Source organism: Lactuca virosa, chromosome 9 (genome assembly GCF_052849685.1).
Source record: "Lactuca virosa cultivar CGN04683 chromosome 9, Lactuca_virosa_CGN04683_v6, whole genome shotgun sequence".
In the NCBI taxonomy this organism is placed as follows: Eukaryota; Viridiplantae; Streptophyta; class Magnoliopsida; order Asterales; family Asteraceae; genus Lactuca; species Lactuca virosa.
This window is the reverse complement of record NC_136434.1, coordinates 120,441,521-120,457,084: the sequence shown is the minus strand read 5'-3', so window position 1 is coordinate 120,457,084 and position 15,564 is coordinate 120,441,521.

The window sequence follows — 15,564 nt, the reverse complement described above, 5'->3', positions numbered from 1 at the left end:
TGCATGTTTACTATGTTATTATGATTTCTGAAGATATCTGGTGTGATTGTATAATTTCTAATGCATTTCTAATGTATTTTTCTGGTGTATATAATAGTTTCCAATCATGTCATCCATAAATTTGACTTCACTATCAGTGGGATCAACCACGATCGGTGCACATAAACGAAACTCGGATGATATTGGTTGGGAATATGGTTTTTTCCTGGAAAAACAAGTTGGATGCAGTGAAATGTAACTTGTGTGGAAAAGTGTTTGTACTTCATTTTATATTGTAAAAACACTTTTTTGTTTTTTTTAATCTGCCCCGCTTTTTTAAATTTGTATAACTCACTCATATGAAGTCAGAATTACTTATTTTTTTCTACCATGTAATTTGGTGTTTGTACTTCATTTTAGATTGTAAAAACACATATATTTGTTAGATATTGAATCAATTATAGGCTCCTGAAGACAAGATATCATTGCTATGATTTTTTCGTTTCAACATTTTGTTTTTTTTTAATTAGTCCCGCTTTTTAAAATACACATATGAGGTTGGAATTACCTGATTTTTTTCCACATGTAATTTAGTGTCCGCACATCATTTTAGAATGTAAAAAGTCATATTTTCGTTAAATACTGTAAAAAGTCATATTTTTTTCCACATGTAATTTTATTCACATCAAACAACTTAAGCAAACAACCTAAAAAACTCATCAAATTCCCTCATTCTACTTTTTAAACAAAATGTCATCATACTCCAAGATTCTTTTTCCTTCCTTCAAATACTTCCTTATCTCCTTGGCCTTCCGATCTCCTGGACCGCTTTGGGAGATCAACACCTCGACCTGAGGTGGGTCCCTTCCAGCCACCCTGCCTAGGAAATTGTACATTGCAACCTTGGCTTGTTTTGCCCAGACCAAAAATCCTTACCATAACTTGGAGATGGTATATTTCCTCAGCTCCTTCACTTCCTTTTCCAACTTCCATATCTTGCGCTTGCTTTCCTCGGCAGCCTCAACCCGTATTTGATTCTCGTGCACGAGACTTGATCTATGTTCATCTATCTCCCCAATCTTCCTTTCTAGGCTGTGAATATCGCACGGTGCCTAGGGCATTTTTTTTCTTTATAAAGTTGCTCCCGGGGCAAGTTGGCTTATACTCCATAAAGGGCATATGAAACGTTTCATGTCTTTGTTCCCAATGGTTCTTCATGAGAGTATACACCAACTAGCCCTGGATTGGATTCTACTGGGAGCAACTTTATAAATAAGAAATGTCGTAGGCACAATGCGAGATTCACAACCTGAAAATGAAGACTGAGGAGATAGATGAACTTAGATCAAGGCTCGTGCAAGAGAATCAAATGTTGGTTGAGGTTGCCGAGGAAAGCAAGTACAAGATGCGAAAGTTGGAAAAGGAAGTGAAGGAGTTGAGGAAATCTACAATCTCCAAGTTATAGGAAGGATTCGTGGTCCGGGAAAAATGAACCAAGGTCGCAGCATACGATTTCCTAGACAAGGCGACTGGAAGGGACCCACCTCAGACCGATGTGTTGATCTTCCAAAGCGGTCCTGGAGATCGGAAGGCCAAGAAGATAAGGAAGTATTTAAAATAAGGAAAAAAGAATCTTGAAGTATGATGACATTGTGTTTAAAAAGTAGGAGGGAATTTGATGAGTTTTTTTGGTTGTTTGCTTAAGTTGTTTGATGTAAGTGTAAGTCCCCAATCTGCTTGTGTATCAATCAAATCCGTTTGATGGTGCGGAATCCCGATCAAACGGATGATGCCAGATCTAATGAATCAGAAGGAGAAGAAGAAGATGATGAATCTTGTATGATTTGATTAGAATGGAATGATGGTTCCTTACACAAGATTCACTTTCTCTCTCTAAAACACACCTTAGAATACACACACTTAAGCTCCTCTCTTCTCTCTAACTTTCTCTCTCTAGAATATGCTCTCACTCTATCTCTCCTCTTGGTCGTACACTCTCACACACACACACTCCTCACCACTAATACAATATATAGTAGACATGGGCCGTGAATGGGTTTACAGCCGTAAACCTGTTCACGACCGTAAACACATATACAGCCGTAAACACCAAGCTGTTTACGGTCCTAGACATAAAAATACATTTTCCTAGAAAAGTAAAGTATAAACCATATTTTTGACCCAACAATCTCCCGCTTGGTTTATAGCTTTCTTTTCTAATTGACTCAACAATCTCCCCCTAAAAAAGTAGATGACCTTTCTTGTTAATCTTCATTTGGAGCTTGACGTCAGCGTTTATCTTCGATTTCTTCACAGCTTCAAGATGAACTTGATGAATCTTCAATGAATGGATTCATCTTGAGCAGTTGGGATTTTCTTCAGAATTTGACATTGAACGCACATTGGGTGAGGAGGTTTTTTGTAGAGATTCTTGAAAGATAGCGCTTTCAGCTTGAGAATCTTCAGAGAGAATATCAGAGAGAACGAATCTTCTGGATCACTTCAGCAGCAAATTGATTGAAGAGGCTTCAATGCAATCTGTCACATAATCTTCAAGGACAGTTTCACCTTGCTTCTGGGGTTGAAAGATTGAATGTTGAAAGAATAATCTTCATTTCTTGCTCCTTTGAATGAAAATTCTTCGACACTCACGGATGAAGTCTTGGCTCATAAATTCTTGATACATTCTCCACGAGTCTCATCTACATCTGAATTCACTTTTTAAGACAAACAAAGCTAAAAATAGAAACAAAACTAAAATAAAATTTAGCACACAATATTTTTTGGATTTTTCATATTTTCTGAAAAAGAAATAAAACAGAAATAACACTATTTTTTTTTCTGATTTTTTTTGGTTTTTAAAACTTTTAATTCTCTCCCTAATTTTTTAAATTAGAAGAAAACTATGAACAAATTTATCAAAAACAAAGATAATAGCTAACTTTAAGAGTGATTTGGGATCAAAGTTTTTTAGACAGCCTTTATCCGTTTATCAGTACCTCTCCCTTCATGAATAGATCTGGTCAATCGCCGGTATTGTGGTCCACTTAAACACGAGAGATTGTGACAAAATTAGGACATACTATAAGTGACAAGACAATGTGATCCTATGTTCTTAGATAATATTCCTAAAGGACCATTCAGCTGACGACGACCAAAGATATTGTTGTCCACCTAAATTGAGCAGCGAGATCTACAGACAACCTAGTGATTGTTCAATTTTAAATGTACTAGAACATGTTTCCCGCTTCCTGACACACCCCAATAATCAGGAACTTCCAAAGTACTCCTTACTTTAGGTGACCAGACAATTATTATGAGAGAAGTCAGATTTAGAATGCATATGCTATACACCCAGGTCGGATCTCTTCCAATCTCGCAGAGGGTGAAACATATGACTAACCAGATTTAGAGGGATTGAGAAGTAGAATGGTGCATATGTTGTGTACCAGGTCGGATGTATTTCAATCACGCAAAGGAGACAACATATGACTAACAGACAGGAAGAATTTCATAGATAGAAGATGCAGATAAATAGAATTGCATATGTTGCAGTCCAGGTCGGATGTATTTCAATCACGCAGAGGAGGCAACATATGACTAACAGAAAGAAAGCAAGAAAATAATTTCCTACATACCTACTTTATTGGAATTCCCCAGTCGCACCATCAATACCGGAATTAAGGACAGAGTCCGTACATCGAGGAAGAGTTAAACCACGGTTCTAGATACATATTATTTAGTGTGTCCGCAAATTCTCATGTATATCTCCCTGCTCAACCTATCTAAGCGTCGTATTTTCAAGCAAGTTGTTTATCATAGATGGACTTTGAGATTCAAAGCTGTAGATTTATTCATTTATGCCTTTTACCTCCATTTTCATGAGACAAATTAAGATGTTAGTAGAAAAAAAAATTTCCTACAGACCTACTTTATCGGAATTCCCCAGTCGCCCCATCAATACCGGAATTAAGGACAGAGTCCGTACATCGAGGAAGAGTTAAACCACGGTTCTAGATACAGATTATTTAGTGTATCCGCAAATTCTCATGTATATCTCCCTGCTCAACCTATCTGAGCGTCGTATTGTCAGGCTAAATGGATCTATCTAGGTCAAGATTTTTCAAGTCTCTAGATTCCTTAAGTTCATCTATGCCTAGTCAAGTCCATTTTAAATCTTTCGTGCCTACCAGCGTATTGAACACAGAGCCTAGACAATTCAACTTTGGTACGTTACACGGATTCAAATTGCCTGTTACACTTGTTGATATCACTTCCCAACACATCACCTGCAAGCACATTCCATTAACAACATATTTTTGGATTTTCTGATTTTCTAATGTTTTTGGATTTTTTAAAATTTTTCTAATTTTTGTTTTGTTTTTATTTCTCCCCCTAAATTTGTGCATGGGTGAGAAAGAAAACTAAATGCGCAAATTTAAACTATCCTAAAACAAAAATTTGTCTTTGAAGCGAATCAGCTTAAGAAAAACTCAGGAGTATCGAGAAGAAAACTCAAACCGTAAGTCATCGATTGAATTTGCATCCAGAAGGTCTGAGAACAGCACGCATAATCTCAGAACAGATCCGAAAATTCTTCATGTCATTAAGCACAAACCCCATGTGTGATCCCTTCCTTTCTTCCCTTCCCGCAAAGGACACATACTCTCAAACAAAGTTATGAATGTAGTACAGTTGAGAGATGTCCCCTAGCAAGTGCCAGGAACAGCTACTATCAACAAACCGAAGTCTGATGATATGCCTCCATAGCTGCTCCGACACCGAGCGGGATCAGTTGATCTTTGGAACCCAGTCCATTTTGAAACTGGGTTGACCTTTGTCGTCTTTGCAAGGAACTCTCTCCCACGACATGTCCTGCTTATCACAAACAGAAGATGAAGAAATATTAGAGTCATTGGGTGATTTGGGAGATTGAACCTTTGGTACCCATCTGTAGTTGGGTTTAACCCATTTCTTTTTCGATCCGATGGGTGCCCCAGCACTTGTTTCAGAACTTGAAGTCGATCTTCGAGATTACTTTGACCTAACCGGTCTTGATTTCACTGGAGCATCTCTTGGATTGGACTTCTTGGCCGACATTACCTTCTTGCCCTTGGGATTTTGATTCTTGGCCTTTTGCGTGTTCCAGTCGCCATTGTCTGAGCGTGACCTTGAGGGGTTTCTTTTGGAAAATCTCCCTCTTGGCGCGTTCTGCCACCCTTGTGCATAGTAGGGAACGTATGCGCGATTTGGACAATTTCTGGCAATGTGTCCAAGTGTTCCACAGTGAAAACATGTCTTTTTCTTCACTGGGAAATTGTTTCTTCCTGCCCCTGGTGGCGTGTCCATGCCTTGTCTCTTATTGTTCCCACAAGCACAATTACAGCAAGCACTCTGTTTCGCTTGTTTTGGTGGCATGTATTTCTCAACAGCAGGTTGATCAGAAGCAACTGAGTTCGAAGCAACAGATTCAGAGTTCAAGGAGACATTGGTTTGTTCAATAGTTTTCTCCTTGTTCTCATCTTCCGTTACTTTACCTGCACAAGAAGTAGAAGCATTAGAATCGTTCAGCTCAACACTTTCTGGCACAACCACAGCAGAATTATCAAAGATATCATCAAATATATCGAAAAAATTTAAGTCATCAGACTTTGACACAGAATCAGCACAAGACAAAGCATTAGTTTTAGAGTTAGAAACAAGAGTAGCATCGTTTGAAACAAAAACATCAGACTTTGAAACAATCTTATTATCAGACACACTCTCTTCAGCAACGTGCTTGCAATGACTTAGTGGTTGATCTGCATAGGAAGTAGAAACATTAGTATTCTCAACCTTAGGACCACTTCCCGACACAAATACATTAGGTTTTCCATATTTGAGATGTGCCTCTTTGTCCATTTCCTCTTTTGTCAAAGAGTTATACTGATAGGTGTGATTAAAAGGAGGAGGCACTTTATCATACCCTAAACCATTTGACTGATTATTTTTAAATCTCAAACTATTTTCCATCATTGATGCAACTACTTCACTCGACACATCAAATTTTCTGAAATTAAAATCCGCATTTTCAAACTTATGTTTTAATGTGTCAAGTTCAGCAGTTAACTCTGCAAGTTGTTCTGTCACATATCTATAGTTTGCACATTTATTACTGTATTCTTCTTGAAGTTTTCTAAAATCTTTTGTTTTGGCTTCTAATTGTGCTTTTAAGGGTTTCTGTCCTTTCCTAAGTTGATATCCTTCGTATTTTAGGTCCTCATTTTCCCTTTTTAGCAAATCAATTTGTTCGCGGAGAAATTTAATCCTAGCTTCACAAGATGGAGTACATGAAACTTCATTTACCGTAATGGATGAGGAACTCATTTTTATAAAAAATATGCCCTTTGACTAAAAACTCAAAAGTCAACCTTAAAAGTCAAGCTTAAAAGTCAAACTTAAAGGTCAAACCGAAAAGCTAAAATTGAAAATTTAAAGGTTAAACGAGAAAGTCAAAGTTTAAAGTCAAATGTCAAACTTGAAAGTCAAAGTCAAATTTTTAAGTAAAAAGTCAAAATTAAAAGTCAAAAATTAAAAACTAAAAATTTGGGTTGAAAATGCAATTTTTAAAATAAAAGGAAATTGATTTTTGGGTTAAAAGTGTTGAATTTGCGAAATTAGGAACCGAGAAAGGACTCCTTTTGAATTAAATTTCGAAGTAATGAAGTGTGTGGCTTGGTAGTTCAACCGGTAAGGCGCTGAGTTGAAGAGGCAGGAGACCCGGGTTCGATCCCCGGCACCCCAAAATAATTTTTTTTTTTAATAAGTACCTGATGCGAAGACTCCTGCTGGCCGAGATTACGATGCGAGGACGAGGCTGAGCCGTGAACTCCGAGGACCGTAAACTGCTGAGCCGTAAACCCGCCTGACCGAACACGTGTCTTCGGACCGTAAACTCGTGAGACCTCGGACCGTAAACCCTCAGACCGCAAATCGTTTCCGGCCGCAAACGCTTCGGAAACCCTAGTTGCTGGCCGTACACGCCGCCACCCCCTCGCTGGTTACGACCAAAAACAGCGTTTTTTCGACTTTGTAGCTCCAAAACTCGATGAAAAACTCGTTTTTATCAAAAACACGAAGAACAAACCCCCCCTATTTTGCCAAGATCTATCCAAAAACACAAAAATCCTTCAAAAATAAGGTCAAATAGCTTCAGATCTGCAAAAATTGATTGATACAATCCAAGCTCTGATACCACTTGTAAGTCCCCAATCTGCTTGTGTATCAATCAGATTCGTTTGATGGTACGGAATCCCGATCAAACGGATGATGCCAAATCTAATGAAGAAGAAGGAGAAGAAGAAGATGATGAATCTTGTATGATTTGATTAGAATGGAATGATGCTCCTTACACAAGATTCACTTTCTCTCTCTACAACACACCTTAGAATACACACACTTAAGCTCCTCTCTTCTCTCTAACTTTCTCTCTCTAGAATATGCTCTCACTCTATCTCTCCTCTTGGCCGTACACTCACACACACACACACACTCCTCACCACTAATACAATATATAGTAGACATGGGCCGTGAATGGGTTTACGGTTGTAAACATGTTCACGACCGTAAACACAACCGTAAACACATATACAGCCGTAACCACCAAGTTGTTTACGGTCCTAGACATAAAAATACACTTTCCTAGAAAAGTAAAGTATAAACCATATTTTTGACCCAACAGTAAGCGAAAGCAGTTCGTGGATGGGTGACCCACTTGGAAAGTTTTCGTGGCGAGAACCCAAAGCGGACAATATCGTGATACGTGCCATAAGGGGATGGTACATAATATCACTTGACAGCTCAGAAATTCCATTGCCCTTGTGTTTTTTATAACATTGCTCACGACAATCACCAAGAGTACAAGCATTTGGATCAAACACCTCTTTGCATCTATGTTGTGCATTCACAATGGAAGCTCCAACTGAAAAATGAAAACATAAAATAAAATAAACACGTTAAATATTAAGACGAACTATAAAGTATTTGATATTACATATATGGCTATCTTAAATAAATAAAAATAGAAGTCCTTGTATGATAAATTCTCCGGCAAGAGATTGGACATGTTTGCAATCAGTTGCTAAAATATTATCAAATGTCGTGTTCCTTGTTACAAAGAAACTTCATGTATATTAAAATGCAAATAATACCGTTCCAAAAAATATATATTAAATCTAAAATAAAATTTTGGAAGTTAATCATATACAGATCGAGTACACAAACCTGAGATTACAACAACGAATATTAAGAAGAAAGATGCAAGCTTGGCCATGTTAATGGGCAATTACAAGACTCAATTCAGCGTGAGTTTTCGTTATGTTTTGGTTTAGGGATTGATAATCTTCATTTAAATAGACCTAGTGGCCATTATCCTCTCACTTTTTTCTAACGTTACCGCTACAAAACAGGAACCAGTTAAATGAAGGTAATTAATGGAAAAAAAAAACTTCCAATTGTAATAATAAGCTTTTAAATTTATCATATACACACACCTAATCAATTCTCAATTAGAAACTGAGGATATAAATTTGCTTTAAAAATTCATTAATTTATCATTCACTTCAAATGTTATTTAAGGAAATGATTCATTAAAATCAAAATTGAGCCCAGTCTTATGAAACCAGAAAGTTTGCGGTGATTATGCGTTTAAACATATAGGCTAATTTTATTTAATATATATTTTTTAATGATCAATGATATTTGAAGAATTTTAACTCGATAACTCATGGCAGAAATGTTGGTGCATGGTGATGATGTTGTATTCTATAAATCTATATAGTTTTACTTTCAGACTTTAATTTTATAGATTTTTTTTGGAAATGGAACTTCTCTAACGAGGGTTTTCGGGCCAGCTTTTGCGCAACGACTAATCCCCCGCTGCGAACATGAGGCTATGTCTCATGTCCTGGAGTCACTGTAGGCGAACCTCCATGGCCACAGGGGCTGCTGAGTAGTTTCAGGATTTGAACATGGGTCAATAGGTTATCCACCATATCTTCCACATGTCTTACCAAGTCACCACAACCCACGTGGTTTGACTTTAATTTTATAGTTTACAGAGTAAATTAGAGAAATGGTAAAATTTGTACTTCATGACCCTAGCTATGACTTTTGTTACAAAGATGGTCCCTCCCTCCATCTTTCTTAAATTTTATCGTTAAGACCCACACAAAATGAACATATCGTCTTTTTCACAATTTTTATTATTAAAATAAATTACAAAAATGGTCCCCCGGTTTTGCTTCCGATGAACCCTTCCTAGTGCTTTCTTATCATCTGTCAGCATGTTGTTTTTACTTGCAAACTCAGTTCTGGAAACAAGAAAAGTAATTTGAGATCATAGTAAGTTACATTTTCATGTTTTATTTCTTATAGTCAAGATGTACTTTAGACATCAAATTCCTTGTACCTACATTTCAACATGTCGTACCACATATTGGTGATTTTAGTGTTCTCAAAATATTGGTGATTTTGGTGTTATCAAGCCACTTAGTATGATCATTATTAACTCAAGACAAAATGAGTTTAGTTTTAGCTATGATTCAAGCTTAGGAATGGTGAAGTTGATTTGATCTTGGGAACACATGGTCCATAGGCATCGCTTGTGGTAGGGTTCCAAGGCGTAAGACCCTTGGCTACGGTCCATGATCAATTCAACCGAATTTAAATGTCATCTTCCTATATGTATATGATTTCGGTTGGGTAGAAAAAAAGTTTCCTTAACATTTTTCTCCAGGATTCAACAGAATCATCCAAATCTCATTAAACGCAAAAGAGAGATATATAGTGTACAATGTTAAGAAACTTTCATAATTTACATTTGTGTACAAATCAACTCAAAGTAATTACGTGTATCTACATATCTATCTAATATTTCTCCATGGTAGAACGGGAGGAAATTAAACTCTCAAACAAGTTTTGAAAGCGTTGAAAACAAGTTGAAAGATTGTTTGTGAAGATATCCACGTATTGATGATTCGTTGCTTCCATTCTAAACAAGTTTTGTACTAATGGTATGTAAATCTTAACATGTTTAGTACATTGGCGTTGAACCGGATTATCAGAGAGATGTTGAACATATATATTATGTAAACAAACTGTCATAGCTTGTGTACCGGTACATGAAGTTCGAGGAAAATATTTCTTAAACATCTTGTTTATATAGTGAAGTTTGCAAGACCTTTATACTCAACTTCAACACTTGAACAAGAAATGGTGGGTTATCGCTTAGAGGACCAAGAGGTGAGATTGTCCTTATTGAAGATACAATAAATAGTAGATCGACAAGAATCAAGACAACTCAAGTTGGCATACTAATTAGCAATTATATATAGATACGAGGAGGAAGTTGAAATTGGTGTTCATGTGATACAAGCATATTGAAATAAGCATGTTAAAAGACATACATAAGTTATGGTCTCGTAAAAGTGAGATATTGAAGTGCCTTAATGAGAGAGTGATAAAAGGGTATCATATTAAAGAGGTGGTCCAGTAGCGATGAGCTTCCATGAAGTATCAGTTGGAGTATCTACAAGGTTCTAGTTAGACATGTTGGCACAATCCAAGATGTCTTTCTCTTATTAGGCTTACAAGAGAAAGAGGCCATGAGCATTATGAGTAACCTTAATTTATAGAGAGTGGTGTGGAGAGCTAAGTCCGGTCATCGCAAATTCTCATGAATGGGTGTTGATGACATCACATAAAATGTATCATTGCAAGCACTAAGAGTAAAGTTTTCCACATAGAGAAGTAACCATTAAATGTTTTGCCCTTTTAGATAAACAAATAACAAGTATCCGAGACAACACTTTAGAATCCATGAGATATATAAGAAGCGACCGGTGATACCATGCTCATGGGGCCTTCTTGAGCCTATATAATTATTTTTGAAAGTAACAAACAGAATAAGGATGATTTCTATCAACAAATCTTAGGGATTAATGCATATATCTAGTTTCGTCCATATCCCCAAGAAAAAAAATACATTCTTGACATCGAGTTAGTGAACCAACCAAAAAATGTGAGCACAAGAGTAAGTACGACACGAATAGTGGTGGGCTTGATGATAAGGTTGGAAGTCTTTTCATATATATATATATATATATATATATATATATATATATATATATATGGTTAGGATTAGATGTGAATTACAAATATTGTGTGAATATATAACCAATTCTTGTCCATTGCATTAAAAAAATGAAAGGTTTGTGATCATAAGGTACATGATCTTAACATGGGATAACATGTACAATATAATTATCATTAGTTAATTATAAGGGACAATATGAGATTTTATTAAAAGAGTAAATTAAAATTACCTATATTTTAGTTAACTAATTCAAATTAAATATTAAACAATCAAACAATCAAATATCCAAATTAATATTTTTAAAAGTTAAACCAATTATAGAAAATAATCAATTAAATGTATTTGTTCATCAAAACTTTAACAAATTGTTTATTATTAACATTCATATAGAATATTAGATTTATGTGTATATGATAATGACATTCTTGAAAATTTCATATTCATGAGTTTTGAAAGTATATGTATTATTTACAAAAGGGGGGAACATATTCTCTAAGAATACATATTTTATAAAATACATATATCCTTCTGTAAAAATACGAGAATAAGTGAGAATAGTTAATATTGACATTCTCATAAGACATTCTTAAATAATCATAATTCATTCTCTAAGAATTATAGTTAATTCCTTAAGAATGTGTTGCATAAGATATGAATTAAAAGTTCATAAATGACATTCTTGAAGAATAAGCATGATCCACATGCATAATTTACATTTTTAAAGAATAATATTACATTCTTGGAAAAATAAAATAAAATGTACTTTAAGAACAATACATGAAAAATAAAGAACAAAAAAATTAAAAAACATGAAACATGGTTTTGTGCACAAGCTTGATTTGCATCTCCATTCAATCAATTTTCATTATGCATTTCATTCTTCTGTATTCCGTTGTTCAAGAATCAGTACGGGAAACCGATTGAAAACCGTTTAGTAGGAATTTGTCATTATCTCTGCCATTTTCTCAATATACTAATTAAACATTGTTATCTACATAACACATTTATATCTATATATCTATATATCTATATCTATATCTATATCTATATCTATCTATCTATATCTATATCTATCTATCTATATCTATATCTATATCATACATACTTATAAAGCTAGCATTTTTCTTGAATCTCATGCATTTGAAACCCCCTTTTTTAACTTCCTCAAAACACATTCATTTGAAACCTCCTTTTTTAACTAATGCAACTCAAAAGTTTTCTTAATTATGATTTAACCTCAAAAGTTTTATAACTTATATTATGTTTAATTAGCATTTAGTGAAAAGTTTACTATAAAAAGTTCAATCTTTTGGGAAGACATGCATACAAATCATATACAAATTTCAAAAAGAAAACAAACTTAAAGGTTTTTGTGTTGGGTTGAGGTCTGATGACCACTTTTGGAGATATGCTATTATATTAGAGCTTTTAATTTGTAAGTTTGTTATACTAATTCGTTTTTATATTTTCTTCGTTTTTGAATTATTATAATACACTCGTTGTATATTGTGGTTTAATCGTTAATATATTGATCATATGTTATATAGGGTGATGTCGAAAATATTTAATTAAATATTTTAAATATGTTTTTTTTTGTAATTGTACCGTTTCAAAAAGATAATTAATTAAAACTCATACTTATGTTATACTTTCCATCTCTCTCTCTCTCTCTATATATATATATATATATATATATATATATATATATATATATATATATATATATATATATATATATAATAATAGAGGTCAAAACACTTCAACCAAAATTCATTTAAAATCTAATATTTCAAATGCTTTTTAATAATGATTGTAAAAATTTCAACATGTGTTACTTAATTGATTGATTAATAAAAATATTAATGTTTTAAAACTTCTAACTCTTAAACTTATATTATTTAATTTGTTAGTTAACTAAAATATTTTTCCTACATAAAGATAACATTTTTATGTTTGGTTACTCATATTTGTTTATGTAATTAGAAAACAATGTGTACATAGAACGACTACTTCAATTTCACATAGGAATCGATACCACTAGAGAGGTATGTTGTCTTTAACCGGTGGTAGGAAATCCGCATACCCTTTTTAATTATTTATATTAATGGTTAGTAATATCTATTATATATTCTTATTCACCTTAATTTTTTAGGTACAAATTAAGGAAGAGGATTGTCGGCGCACCAACATAAAGACAAACGTACGCCTTGCAAAATATGTAATTAAAATTAAATATCATATTTACTAATCGACTTATTTTAAAACTCTTGATGACATTTATGTATAATGATATATTTTGTATGACTTCATTCTTAATTTCAATGTTTAATATTTTAAATTTCATATATGAAACCTTGGATGTTTTGGTGTAATATAAATAGTGTAATACAAAGTTTATTAGTTCAATATTGTTTATTAATACCTCATTCAAAACAACTTATTTCTTGTTTTATCCAAAAAATATTATCAGACATAAGAAAAGTAGATTATATTAATGTTATACAAAAACATATAATATATATTGGATATTATAAAAGTAAAAGTAAAGTTTATAAGGTATGGACTATATTAGATAGTATCAAAATATAAGTTGATGGATTTTTATGTTATTTGATAATTCGGTTAATGCCCAAAACATGACTAAAAACATAAATTTCAACATATTTCTATTTTTCCCATAATTATTGTAACCACTTAAATGCATTTTTGCGCAACGCACAAGGTTACGCCTAGTCATACATACTTATAAAGCTAGCATTTTTCCTTGAACCTCATGCATTTGAAACCCCCATAAAAATTTGCAAACACCTCATGCATTTGAAACCTCCTATTTTAATGAATATCACTCAAAAGTCTCTTAATAATGATTAACAATTCAAAGGTTTTATAACTTATATAATATATTTAATAAACAATTAATGGATACTCTACTATAAAAATATCAATCTTTTTGAGTAGACACACATATACAAATCACATACAAAATTCACAAAGAAAACAAGTTTAAAGTTTTTGATGTTGGTTTGACGGCTTTGAACAATTTTTCGAGCCATGTTATTATGTTGAAGTTTTTAATTTATAAGTTTGTTATATACAAATTCTTTTTTGTATTTTCTTGATTTAAGTATTCTTTTACGAATATCATTGTATGTTGTGGTTGAAATTTTAATGTAAATTAGATTAGATTCATGTTATCGATCATATGTTATGGAAGATGATATATATAATATTTAATTAACTATTATATACATGTTTGTATGTTCATGTTGCTTCAAAACAATAATTAATTAAAAATCATGGATATGTCATATTATCCATATTCTCCATGTAAGCCTTTTATAAAATGCAAATTGTCTATCTTATCACTTTATATTTTAGTATATGTTTAACATTTTAATTATAACAATAAGTGTTTTTTAAAAGTTTCTTTCACTTATTAATAATAACAAGTGGTTTTAAAATTAATAAGCAATAATTATAAATAATAAAATTAAATTACATGGATATGTCATATTATCCATGCAAGTCTCTTTTGAAATGCAAATTGTCTATCTTATCACTTTATTATTTAGTGTATGTTTCACATTTTAATAATAATATTAAGTGCTTCTTAAAAGTCTTCTTTAACTTATTATTAATAATAAGTGGTTTAAAACTAATGAATAACAGTTTTAAATGATAATAACATCAAATTATAAATTACATTTAGCTATAAATAAATAGTATTTTAAATGAACATCATTATTGAAATTAGAAAATGATCGCATAATTAAAAAATAATTAATCAATAATAATAATTGTTAAAAATAATACTAAATAGATAATTATATTTAATTCTATTAATGAGGAATATGAGTTGATGTCAATGAATATTATTGTTCAAAATAATAGGGATTATATATATATATATATATATATATATATATATATATATATATATATTAGTGTAAAAATATTACCTCAAAGTTAATGTCAATAACATAACCACTTTAAACATATATTTTTCAATATTTTAACAATATATTTTTAATCTTCGTTGCGCAACGTGCGGGAATTCGTCTAGTATACTTATAAAGGAAACATTTTTTCTTTCAACACATTCATTTGAAACTCCCATGACTTTTCAGTTTCTTTCTAATAATAATTATAAGTTGGTTAATAAGGTTAAATAAATATCAAACCTAAAGTGTAATCATATATAAACTAAATTTCAATATTAAAATTATATCTTTACTTTTACTTATAAAGTTATGTTTTTTTAACTTTTAACATATTATACTTAATTTATTAGTTTTAATATATTGTTGGATGCAAACCATTATTATTTTAAAGATACAATTTTGGAACAATTTGTATAAAATACTTCAATTATTATTTTAAATATAACATTACCGGGTCAAGTTAAATATACATTTTAGTTTAACTTAAGCAACCCAAAAAATATTTTGTAA